The sequence below is a fragment of the Oreochromis niloticus genome, linkage group LG6, assembly GCF_001858045.2.
Source record: "Oreochromis niloticus isolate F11D_XX linkage group LG6, O_niloticus_UMD_NMBU, whole genome shotgun sequence".
Classification (NCBI taxonomy): domain Eukaryota; kingdom Metazoa; phylum Chordata; class Actinopteri; order Cichliformes; family Cichlidae; genus Oreochromis; species Oreochromis niloticus.
In genome coordinates this window covers 22,858,087-22,869,159 of record NC_031971.2, presented here as the reverse complement: position 1 = coordinate 22,869,159, position 11,073 = coordinate 22,858,087, and the positions used below count along the sequence as shown (strand labels likewise).

The 11,073-nt window shown below is 39.3% G+C and overlaps 1 protein-coding gene across 1 annotated transcript in view; it reads left to right on the top strand.

Moving 5' to 3' along the window:
- Positions 1 to 10,549: 10,549 nt before the first annotated feature.
- Positions 10,550 to 11,073, top strand: part of pcdh7a (protocadherin 7a) — a 40,382-nt gene continuing 39,858 nt past the window's right edge. The window contains exon 1 of the mRNA XM_003452154.5: positions 10,550 to 10,972. The gene's annotated coding sequence lies outside the window, so the exon portion shown is untranslated. The remainder of the gene's footprint in view (positions 10,973 to 11,073) is intronic.

Here is an 11,073-nt window from a genome sequence, read left to right as displayed (position 1 = left end):
ATAATTGTTAATGGAGATTCTTTGTAGCGTTTCTTACTTTCAAAACCACATCCAAGTTTTAAAACTGATAATGTGCACAAGACACTGGCATAGCCTACTTTTTATGGGAATGCTGAGGAATGTTTTTCCCTCTGCATTATGTATGCCTCTTTTTGCTTTCCACTGCAACATAGCCGGGCGATATGCAATGCATTAACAATGCAAATGACCACTGAAGCAGATCAGCGAGGATTTGTTTTATACTTTTTTTTTCAAAGAGACACAAGGGTGTGAATGCTCGTAGCAGCAATTTATCTGCACTTATACCTTTCTTCTACACCTGACAGGTGGGGAGTAAAAAGCAGTAAGTGTGCATTAATATGCGCATGCATTTGTACATGTGAATGCTTGCATGTTCAGCTTAAGTTAACAAAGTGAAAGAAAGTGATAGTAGTGAGTGTCGTATCCCTCTTTAAAAATACGTTTTCCTTTTTGTGCATGACTTTGTGTGCGTAGGTGGGCGTGTGCGCGTATGAGCGCGTGCAGAGGTGAGAACGGCTTAGACTTTTCAGTTTAAGGTCACGTCTCAGATTTATTCTCTGCAATGTGACAGTCGGTTTCACAGGTGGAGTAAGCGGCATCAGAATGCCAATACACCTAAGCTGCAGTGAGTTAGAATCATAATATAGTTCTATAGCAATGAATATGCCTGATGTTTTTTTGTTTTGTTGTTTTTTGGGGTTTTTTGGTATGTTTCTCAGAAGCCACGAGCCTCAAAGTAAAATTGTGAAGAAGGATATTTCTAAAGGATTACTTTCTGAAGAATTAAGGACTGAAAAGCAGAAAATTATTTCTCAGCAAACACAGAGACAACGAGAAATTATTCAGCCCTTTGAAAACAAATAAAAGTGATAAAGTTGTGTAGAACTGCAAATGAGTGCTGAGTGAAGTTGTTATTGTTTCTTAAATATTAAGATTTTTATTCTAATATTTTCCGACATTGTATTCTACCTGAAATGGATCCAGTTTTTTATTCTAAAGGCATGCCTTTTTATATGCAAATAAATTAATGCAGAAGTTGCCACAATAATAGACAGGTTTACTAGAAGGAAGAGACATTTTTCTCACTTGACATTTGCATTATTTTTTTAAAATCACTGTTTTAACATTTTATGCATGTTTATAGTTGACAGCAGAGGGCTAATACAAAATCAAGGACTGCAAATGTGAATAAGAAGACCAAGTCCAACAGAAGTCCCCAATTAAAAACAAACTAGACATACAGAACTTTTTGATTGGCACCTCAGATTTTTTTTTTTTTTTTAATTAAAGGGAAATAAATATGTTCACATAATCAGCATGTTTGACCCCTCCTATAAACAAGGTCTCAAACCGTGACTCTGCAGTCCCATCAGCTCTGCAGAGCTTCATAGCAGATTTTAGGTCACTGTTTGCGACTTGCCTGTTCCAGTTTTCTCTAATAGCTTTATTTAAGCTGCAGCAAACAGCTGTTTTCAACAGTAAAGCACTGAAAGCCCACTATACACTGCCTACACAGCATCAAACATCATGGAGACCGCTGGTACCAGCTAGCTGACAGATATGAGTGTTGGAGGCAAACTTAGAGAGTGAATATTGAACTTACATGCACCCAAGGATATGACTTCAAAAGTATGAAATGACTGCAGAGTGATAGACAGTTCAATAAGTATTTATTGACAAGCACTTGGAGTATCTTGCAGAATGCATTCGGGAAATCTGAAGTAACCCCATTTTTCGATATGTGGAGAACCACAAAGCTCTAACTAGGAAAATAATGTCTGCTAAGCTTCTAGTTGTGCATATACAGTCCATTATGACGTGTTTACACCAATAGTTTTAATGCATCTATCATGTTTCCTGAAACTAGTTTATCTACACAAAAACAAAGCAAACAATGGTTTGGGTCTGCTGATTGGTTTTGTGACAGTATCTAATGACTACATGCTCCATGTTAAGTGCTTCTGTGTGCAAATAGTGCAAAAACTAAATATCATAGACTCTACTAAAGTACTGGATACACAAAAGCAATTATAAGCTAATTCCTAACCCATCACTAATCTTCCTTTGTAAATATAGGATGTGTAAATAAGCTGCTGTTTGCTAACAGAGGTTATTGTATGATCTGAAAGCACTCTAATGTTTCAAGATCTTACTGCTCTGGAATGCACTACAGTGGTTTAAACCTTATTTTTTGCAGCTTCAACCGAGGGTTTCAATTGTTAACAAGAAACCGTCTTTCATAAAGATTAAAAAAGCAGCTTCTTCAATCAACAGTACGCCTAACTGCAATTAAACTTTCACCTTTAATTAAGGCACAAACACAACATCCTTGTTTTTTTCAAAGAGCAGTGTCAGACATCAATCATGTAAATGATAAAAATAATTACCTCGCCACTCCTGCTTAGCACTGGTATAAAGATACACACTGTTTGGTCAAAACAAGGTGTTAAACAACAGACTGCACTGCCGAGTGTAAATGTCAGCGATGCTCATAACATCTCAAGCATTATAAATAAATGTTGCTGAAAAGCTGCAATGCCTTTAATAAAGAACTTCCCGACGGGTCTGATCTCAGCCCTATTCATTTATTACAGAGCATCTTCGATATCACTTACAAGCTGATGCTTATAAAAAGCTTTCTAAATGCTGAGCGAACATGTATCTGACTAGCTTAACAGCTGTAGCCTTCTAGATTTAACAGACATATTTTTTTACAAGCTCCTTAACCAGATTACTAGAGGTCCGTGTATTTAATTAATAACATGAAAAGGTTCAATTGTTGACATGCTTGTATCTACATTTATTTGTACATGAGTGTCATCATCCTGTATGTATTTGGATGTTTTGATTCTGGCCTATTTAAGATTGTAAAGTTTAGTTTATTGTCAGGGTTTGTGTTGTAGTTGTATATTCTGGTCTTACTTTTGTCATCTAGCCTTTAGGTCTATGTTTCCATGCCTCCCCTGTGTTCCACCTTCCATGTTTAGTCACCTTGTCTTCATGTTTGTTTATCTCTTGTCCTTGTGTTTTATGTTCCCTTCTGTCTCCGCGGTCTGTTGTGTCCCCTTGTCGGGTTATTTCCAGTCCCAGTGTCAAGTTCACGTGTCATAGTATGGGTCTCGGTGTTAGTTCCTGTTTTACTTTGATAGTTCCTGTCTTGTGTGTATTATGTTCAGGTTTGCTTCATCTGTCTCATCAATCTGATTATTGTCAGCTGTGTTCCCACCTGTGTCCTGTTCCCTCGTTATCCTCTCTGTGTATATGTTGTCTGCGTTCCCGTCTGTTCTCTGTCGTGTTTTCCCTCATTGTAGGTTTCTGTGTGTCTGTTTTCCTCCTGTCAGTGAGTCAGTTTATTTTATGTTTTGTGACTCTTTAGTTGGCCCTTTTTCTCGTGTATTTTGTTGCCTTTTCCAGCATTAAAGCTGTGAATTTTAGTTCAGTTCTGCTTTGGGTCTGCCTGCCACACACCTACACCTGCAGTTATGATACATGAGTGTTACAGAGTGATGCTTCCTTTGCTGAATATGTACTGCAGAACAAAACCACTGACATGTAAGCTTGATTTTGACCTGCCATTGGGTTACTCGTAGAATTAATGTAACCTTCCACCAGTTCCATTTTGTCATTTTGTGACAATCAGCAGGGCTTTGCTCTCTGGATGTTATGTACACTGATCTTTTCTAATCATAAAAAAAGAAATAACACTAAGCGGCTTAGCGAATTTTGCCATCCCGGGTGTCAGAACAGTCACTCACCGACGTGCAACTAGTTTTTCATTTACACACTGTAATTTCCACTGTCACATGCAGTCAAACGCTTGTAGTGTAGAGTCCAGATGTCATTAAAAAGAGCCAGATAGCGACCCCAGAGATGGACAGTACACATTTCAACAAAGAGCTGGGTTTTTTTGTCTGCTCTGTAGTACCTGGATTCCACTTTAAATATTCAAAACTGTTAAATATCTCAAATCCCAGTTGTGTCATGAGTCTATCCGAGTTGCCATAAGGCAAGAGGTGAGGTACACCCTGTTCGCCAGTCTGTCACAGGGCTAAGCCAGAGAGGCGGACAACCTGTTGTAGTTGTGTGCATGCCTGTTGCCACTATTGTTACTACTATTTTCCATTTAAAGATTGCCCTCATGCACTCATTCAGTTTTAATTTTTGAAATCAACTTTTCTCAACTTTTCAGTAGTCACAGATTGTTTTGTTTGTTTTCAGTAATTTCAGTATTTATTTTCAAATCTTTGATCAAATACACAATTTATGTCATAATTAAAGCTATTACAAACACAACAGATTGAATCCTTGTGAGCTACGCAAAGCATTTATAATTATTTTTATTAAAAATGGAGCAAAAGAGTCACACAACATCATGGAAGAATACATACATCATTCTGTTAGTAGATTCTGACATAAACCTGACAAAGAAGCACAGAAATGTTGCTTAATATTTAATGGTTTTAATATGTTTATCATTTTTGTATTTTATGTTTAGTAACAGGGTTGGAAATCAATCCTAACATTAGTGTTTTCGCAGAAAAAAAAGATGCTAGCTGTGGAATGTAATGAACTGTGAAAGTCAAGGATAAATGTAGATGTTAAAATAAAGGAAAGATTGCATTGGTTAGAGTCGCACTCTTAAATCTAATCAGAAAAAATTAGAACAATACTGAGGACTGACCTTTGATCTACCCATGGTGTAAGTACACGACTCGATCGTGTCACTTCTTCTTTGTGTCATCTCACTGTGATCCTGATTCTGGTAAATGGACTTATATAGGACTTTTCTACTCCACTTGAGCTCTCAAAGCGCTTTATGCAACATGCCTCATTCACTCATTCACACAAGCACTATATTCTACATCTAAGTGCTTTCCATCTAACATTCACATGCTGATGAATGCATCAGTAGCGGCTTCAATATCTTGCCCAAGGATACTTTGGCATGCGAACTGGAAGAGCCAGGGATTGAACCACTAACTATCCAATCAGTAGAGTACCTGCTCAACCTCCAGAACCACAAATTATGAGGGACATACCTAAAAAGGTAGATTTTCATATATTTTTTATTGAATATGTTTTTATATAATATGGCATTTGCTAGTAGACAAGAAAAGTGTATCACTCACCTATTAATAATGCCAACTTTTGACTGTCCATTACAGGTGATTAAGGTTAGTTCCTTCAGAATCAGTTCCTTCTCTGAAAGTTTTTAGCAATTTCATGGAATTTGCTAACTCAGGTTGAGCACTGCATCTGATGACTGGATGTGTAAAGCGATTTGGGGTCCTTAGGGACTAGTAAAGCGCTATATAAATACAGGGCATTTACCATTTACTGCATCTAGCACACTCAAGTCCAATTCTATGAAGAAGCTAATTTAGCACTGGCAGCTTAGCTGGGAAGCCTTAAAACATTAAAATTTAAGATTGTGGCAATGCTTCTCACAGTCACAACTCCTAAACCTTTCTTTCCAATATTGTTTGAGTGCTTTTTATCATCCTAGTGGAGAAGACCAGCTACCCCAAACACACTGCCACGTCTCTCTCTGTTTTCCTATTCACACTCAGCACAGAACTTAAAGCAAACTACATGCTGCATTTAATGTCTGCAATAAATTATATGCACTCGGTGTAAACAGCTGTTCAAAAACATCTATGACTACCAACTATAAAAATGGAAAATAAAGAAAGTACCACGGGGATAATAAAAACAACCCAGGGGAATTTGAACTTTGGAGCCAAGTATGCCTGTGTACACAGCACTAGCAGGGGCATAGGAATAATAACAGAGATACAGATGAATATAAGGAGAAGCCCAGAGGTGCTGAGCTACCTAGAAGTCAGTATCATCAAAGCTGAATCAGCAGTGTAAATTCAATTGATTCTTATATTAGAAATAATGTTGAATAAAACATGATATCGTAGTGCAGATAGTGGTCAAAATATGATATCATTCAGTACAAAAGCTGACATTATGCAGAAGCTAGCTCTAAAATGCTGATGTAAAAGAAAAAAAACAATACAGATGACTGGGATTTTATTCTTAAATGGTTTTCAACCTTTCAATGAGAAAGAGTCCCTTTTCAGGTGGCATACAAGTTCACTGTAGCTAATTAGACATAAAATTTTAGTTTGATCAGAAGTTTCTCACATAACACTGACTGAGACAGAGAGTAAAGGACGAGCAGAGAGTGGCAGGGGTTTTATTTCTGGGAGCTTTATTAGTTTATTAGAACATTAGTAGTTCCCAGCATGTAGAACATGATTTATGGTTCAAAGCTCTGGGAAGCAAGTACACAAACCAGCATAAAATTCAGATAGATGCTTGTAACCGAAATGATTTTACAAAGAGTGAAAATAGGACAAGTATGCATTTGTAGGAATTATAGCTGCAAATTTTAGGAAAATTTGCAAAATGTGGAGTTCCCCCGTTAGATTATTTTACCTTGTAATTGCTGTTCCTCTTTGTCAGACTCCTTACCCTGGACTTATTCAATATTAAAATAGTTCTTTGACTGACACTCTCATAGTTAGAATGTGAATGATTGGGCCTCTTTAGAGGTCTGTTACTGCAGCTGTTTCAAGCTGCTTTGAAAAGACATCAAACCGTTGATTACCAGACCTTGCTAACAAAAGCTACTAATTGGCATTTCATCTAATATAGCCCACCAGTACCAGTGTTTTCAAATGTGATTAAGTTATTCCAGAGTCCAGTTTAATAGAGCATATTCCTTGTATCTAGAGATTTGTAACTCTGATAACACATTAACAAACAGAACCATTTTATTCTAGGCATCACATGGGCATGTGAACTGAACTGTAATATTCCTTGCATCCAGAGATTTGTAACTATGGCAACATATTAACAAACAGAAACCTTTTATTCTAGAAATAGTCTAATGCACACATGGGCGTGTGAACGGAGCTGTAATTTCATATTGAAGGACACCTGTGCTCTTTGTTGATTCCTTTATTAAATATCTTCTACGCATTAAATATCAGGTGTATAAAAGTTAAACATTATACATACACAACATAACAGCAAAGTATACTGTCCGCACAAAGCCATGAGGGCTGATCCATGGTAGAAGTCAGAGAATGGTGACAGAGGCTGAAGTCCCACATCAGTGCTGATGGTGCTTGGTTTATTGGCTCTTTCACCATGATAAAGAGGATGAAGGTCATGCAAGAGTGAGTCAGTCCTTGTACTCATCCCACTCTCACTGACTACCTCCAGACGATATGGGCTCATCCTACAACACAGCTTGCTTTCTTGACTGGCTTATTGAGCTATTTAGCTTTACCAATCTTGATGCTCCCTCTCCAGCACATCATAAAAAAAGAGTGCACAAGCTCCTCAATGTCCTGTGTTATGGCATTGTACACAGTGAAGGACAGAGTCAGCCTCCTGCCTCCTCTGTATCTGTGCTTTTCACATGCTGTGGAGAATTAGATATCGGCACAGTCAAATGTACAAACAGATATTAGTGTCACTGTATAAGAATATATGTGTTTGTAGGGGAATTAGATCAGTGTGGGGGAAGTGACATTGATTTGAATTATTAAGCACCATGAATGAGAAAAATATTATATATGTTGACAAATTCTGAAAACTGAGTTAACAAAGAAGAAGGTTGGTCCCTGCTTGTTTCTAAGGTGAATGCTAAGATGTGGCGAGGCACGATCTTAAGGGAAGCAATTAAAGTTGTGGTTGCAGTTATTAGAACTGATTATGACTTATTCTTTTTTCAACTGTTGAACTTTTTCTTGATTTTCTGCATTCCTCTTCTAACATTCTTCACCTGTAATGCTTTTATTCCTGTTTTTTTATTGAACAACTCATTCCATTTTGTTAAGGTCGACAGAGCTGTTCGCCTTAACATTATGCAAACTCATCTGACACTTGCGTTATATACAAACCCAAGAAGTTTGAAAAGGACTAAAAAGATTGTGATGTGTTTAACTGGAGAAGAGCAACAGAAAGTGCACACATCTAAGGAGTGATGGAATATTCTGCAGCTTCATTTGCGCTCCCCTACCAGAAAGCTGCCGATCCTTTAACAGGTGGAAGCAGGCATTGTGATTCAGGAGAGATTCGTGTGAAGCAGTTAATGGATCAAATCGCAAACGCTGAGCTGAAGTCCACCACCAGGAAGAATCAATAAATGTATTCTTGGGCTTGCAGCTTGTGTTCTGTGTAGGAGGTGGACTGCAGGATGTCAAGTAGGTGGTCTGTGAAGATGATTCAGGTTTTAAAGGGCTTTATGACCACTGAGGTTAGCGTGATGAGTTTTGTAGTCACTCAGCCTTTTTTTGCCGCAGTTCTGGATGGGAACACTGTGGTATAAATATATGCTCAAACAACCTAATGTGTCACAGATAGTTGGCAACTGGTGTTCATCTTTGTCCTTCTACCATAACATAAAAGAGACAGCAATCAATAAACAATTAACAAATCTCATTTATGATGCAGTTTGAGTAGAAAAAAGGAGGAGACGGAGAGGAGAAAAATACAAATTTCAGAGAAATGGCATATAATGGCTTTAGATATAACGCACCTTGAAAGGGCTGACTGAGTTTCTGATTGACTGAATGTCTGTATTAAAGCTCTATGATGTCAATGTAACATCACATACACATAAATTTGAATGAAATTGATTATAAGGTCGCATTGTCTTAAAAAGGATGGTGCTGGAACAATTATTATTTGCCTGGATGACATCTAGCAAACATGATTCATGATACTTCACATGAATTACTTTTTATGATCAATGCTGTGGAATGGTTTCATATTACCTTATTTCTCTGTGTAGTTACTACAATATGATGTAAAGGCTGTTGACTGCTGCTGTGGTGGCACAAACAGCAGATTAAGCCTTTAGGCTAAAAAGCATGTCAGCGCAGAGAGTGTTTCTCCAAAAAAAAAAAAAAAAAAAAACAAACATCCTGTGTTTAACTAGACCACACACACACACACATACACACACACACACACACCACGGGTCACTTTTCATTCAATATGCAAATTGAAAGTGCAGTTCATTTGCTGATGAAAGAGGATTCGTGCTCAATTATATCTTAATGGGTTGGATATAACAGCATGTTCGGGTCAGCATATTTTTATTAGATGATTTTTTTATTAGGTCAAATGAGACCTAAATTTCTTAAATCAGCTGATGCAAAAATGAACTAACCTGACCGGAGGAGCTAAACAATACACACAAGCAGGCGCGCACGTGCACTTCATTTTCTAATTGCCCGTTTGTTTCTTTCTCTCGTTTCTTCTCAGAAATGAATGTGCGCGCTCATGCCCGCGCGCACAAAACACGAGGCGAATTCCAGGATTCATTTCGAGGGAAACAAACGCGCACGTGGGGCAGACAATAGAGGGCGTGAGTGCGCTTGAAGCGGGCGAGTGTCGGTGCCTCTGAATGTTAAGCACATTGGCCCATAAGCGCTTTACACACCCCCAGCTCCTGGTGCAGCTGAGAGGGAGAGAGAAAGGGGGGTGGGAACGAGGGGTGTAGAAAGGGGAACATGTCACCCGTCTATGCAGTTTGTCAGTCTTTGTTTACTCTCCGTCAGCAATAAACTGTTCACTAATGGCTGGTGCACAGGGCTCACTCCGTCAATAATGTTATGTGTTATGGGGGAACTCCCTGCTTCCAGGCCGGGAGACAAACGGTGCTGGTTGGCTCTATAACAAACGCCCTGACTAGCTTGGAAATTAGAAATGCAAAGGTGATGTAGTAGAGCAGCAACGTGGAAATCCCGGTAGTGTTCAGTAAGCAGCGGACCGATGCTGCATTGCGCTTCTCACCGAGCAGGTCCCTCCGCTGAGAGACAACATCTCCACACCAGTGTGTGCACGTGTGTGAGTAGACTATGTAAGAGGCAAGCCAAGAAACAACCGAAACCCCTCTGAACGTTAAAAAAAATATATATACAAACTGAGGTAAAGACAAATCAGAAAAAGTGGTAGATAGCATGTTTACCACTTTTGATTCATCCGTGGAATTTATTTGTGTATTACAATAGAGCATTGGTTGCAGTGGTGCTTTGTGGAGGGTATACTATAGGTTACTGTTTGCGCATGCCGTGCAACTATAAATATTACAACAATTTCCCATTACGTGAGAGCGCAAAGGCTGTGTCAATTTCTGCCTCTTTCAGAAAAGAATGAATGAAGCCCTCTACACTTGCCTCTGCAAAAGAGCTGCACCAGCAGAAATATGACTGAGCGCTGGGCTGACTTGTGTTAGAGCCAGATCACTCTCTTTTCTATCCGTCTCTCTTGTCCTTTGTATGAATACGTGAATAAAGATATTTCCCCACCAGGAGCTGTCAGCAGCCCAGACACCAAGCCATTTAATCTTCCTATATGACAGGAAGGGGGGTGAGGTCTGTCCCCAGTAACCGACATACACACACAGCGACCCAACACCGCCTCTGCTGCCTCTCCCGTTACAGCTCAGCGATCGAGTTACGCGAATGGGGAAAAATGTTGCAGTAGCGAAGAGAGAGAGAGACAGAGAGAGAGAGAGAGAGAGAGAGAGAGAGAGACTGCAGCATTGCTGGAGACCGGAGGCAGCAGCAGTCCCGAGCAGTGCAGGTGAGAGGAAAAAAAGCCAGAGGAGGAGGCGCGTGTGGAGGAGTGAGAGAGAATGCGGGACTCTTGGAAAAAGACGCATCTACACTCGGTCCATCACCGAGACATCCATCCCGAACACGGGCTGCACAGGATTATGCTAAATTGATGCTGCACTCGGGATACCCCCCTTTTAGTCCACCAAGAGAGGCTGTGATTTTTCTATTTTATGAGAAAATACATGATCAGAAAGTCGGCTTGCAAAACACTCCTCTCTCCAGATAACTTGCGTGAAGGAATCCGACTGCTTGGCACGTTGCTCCACTGCGGGAAAAAGAGGAAAACGCAGCTGGATCTAAAGGTAAGAAAAGATCCAGTCTAGCAGGATCCCAGAGACTTGTTTCAAACAGATTTTTATTCTTTTTCTAAGATTGAGTAAATTTTGACCATCCGGAGAGCTGA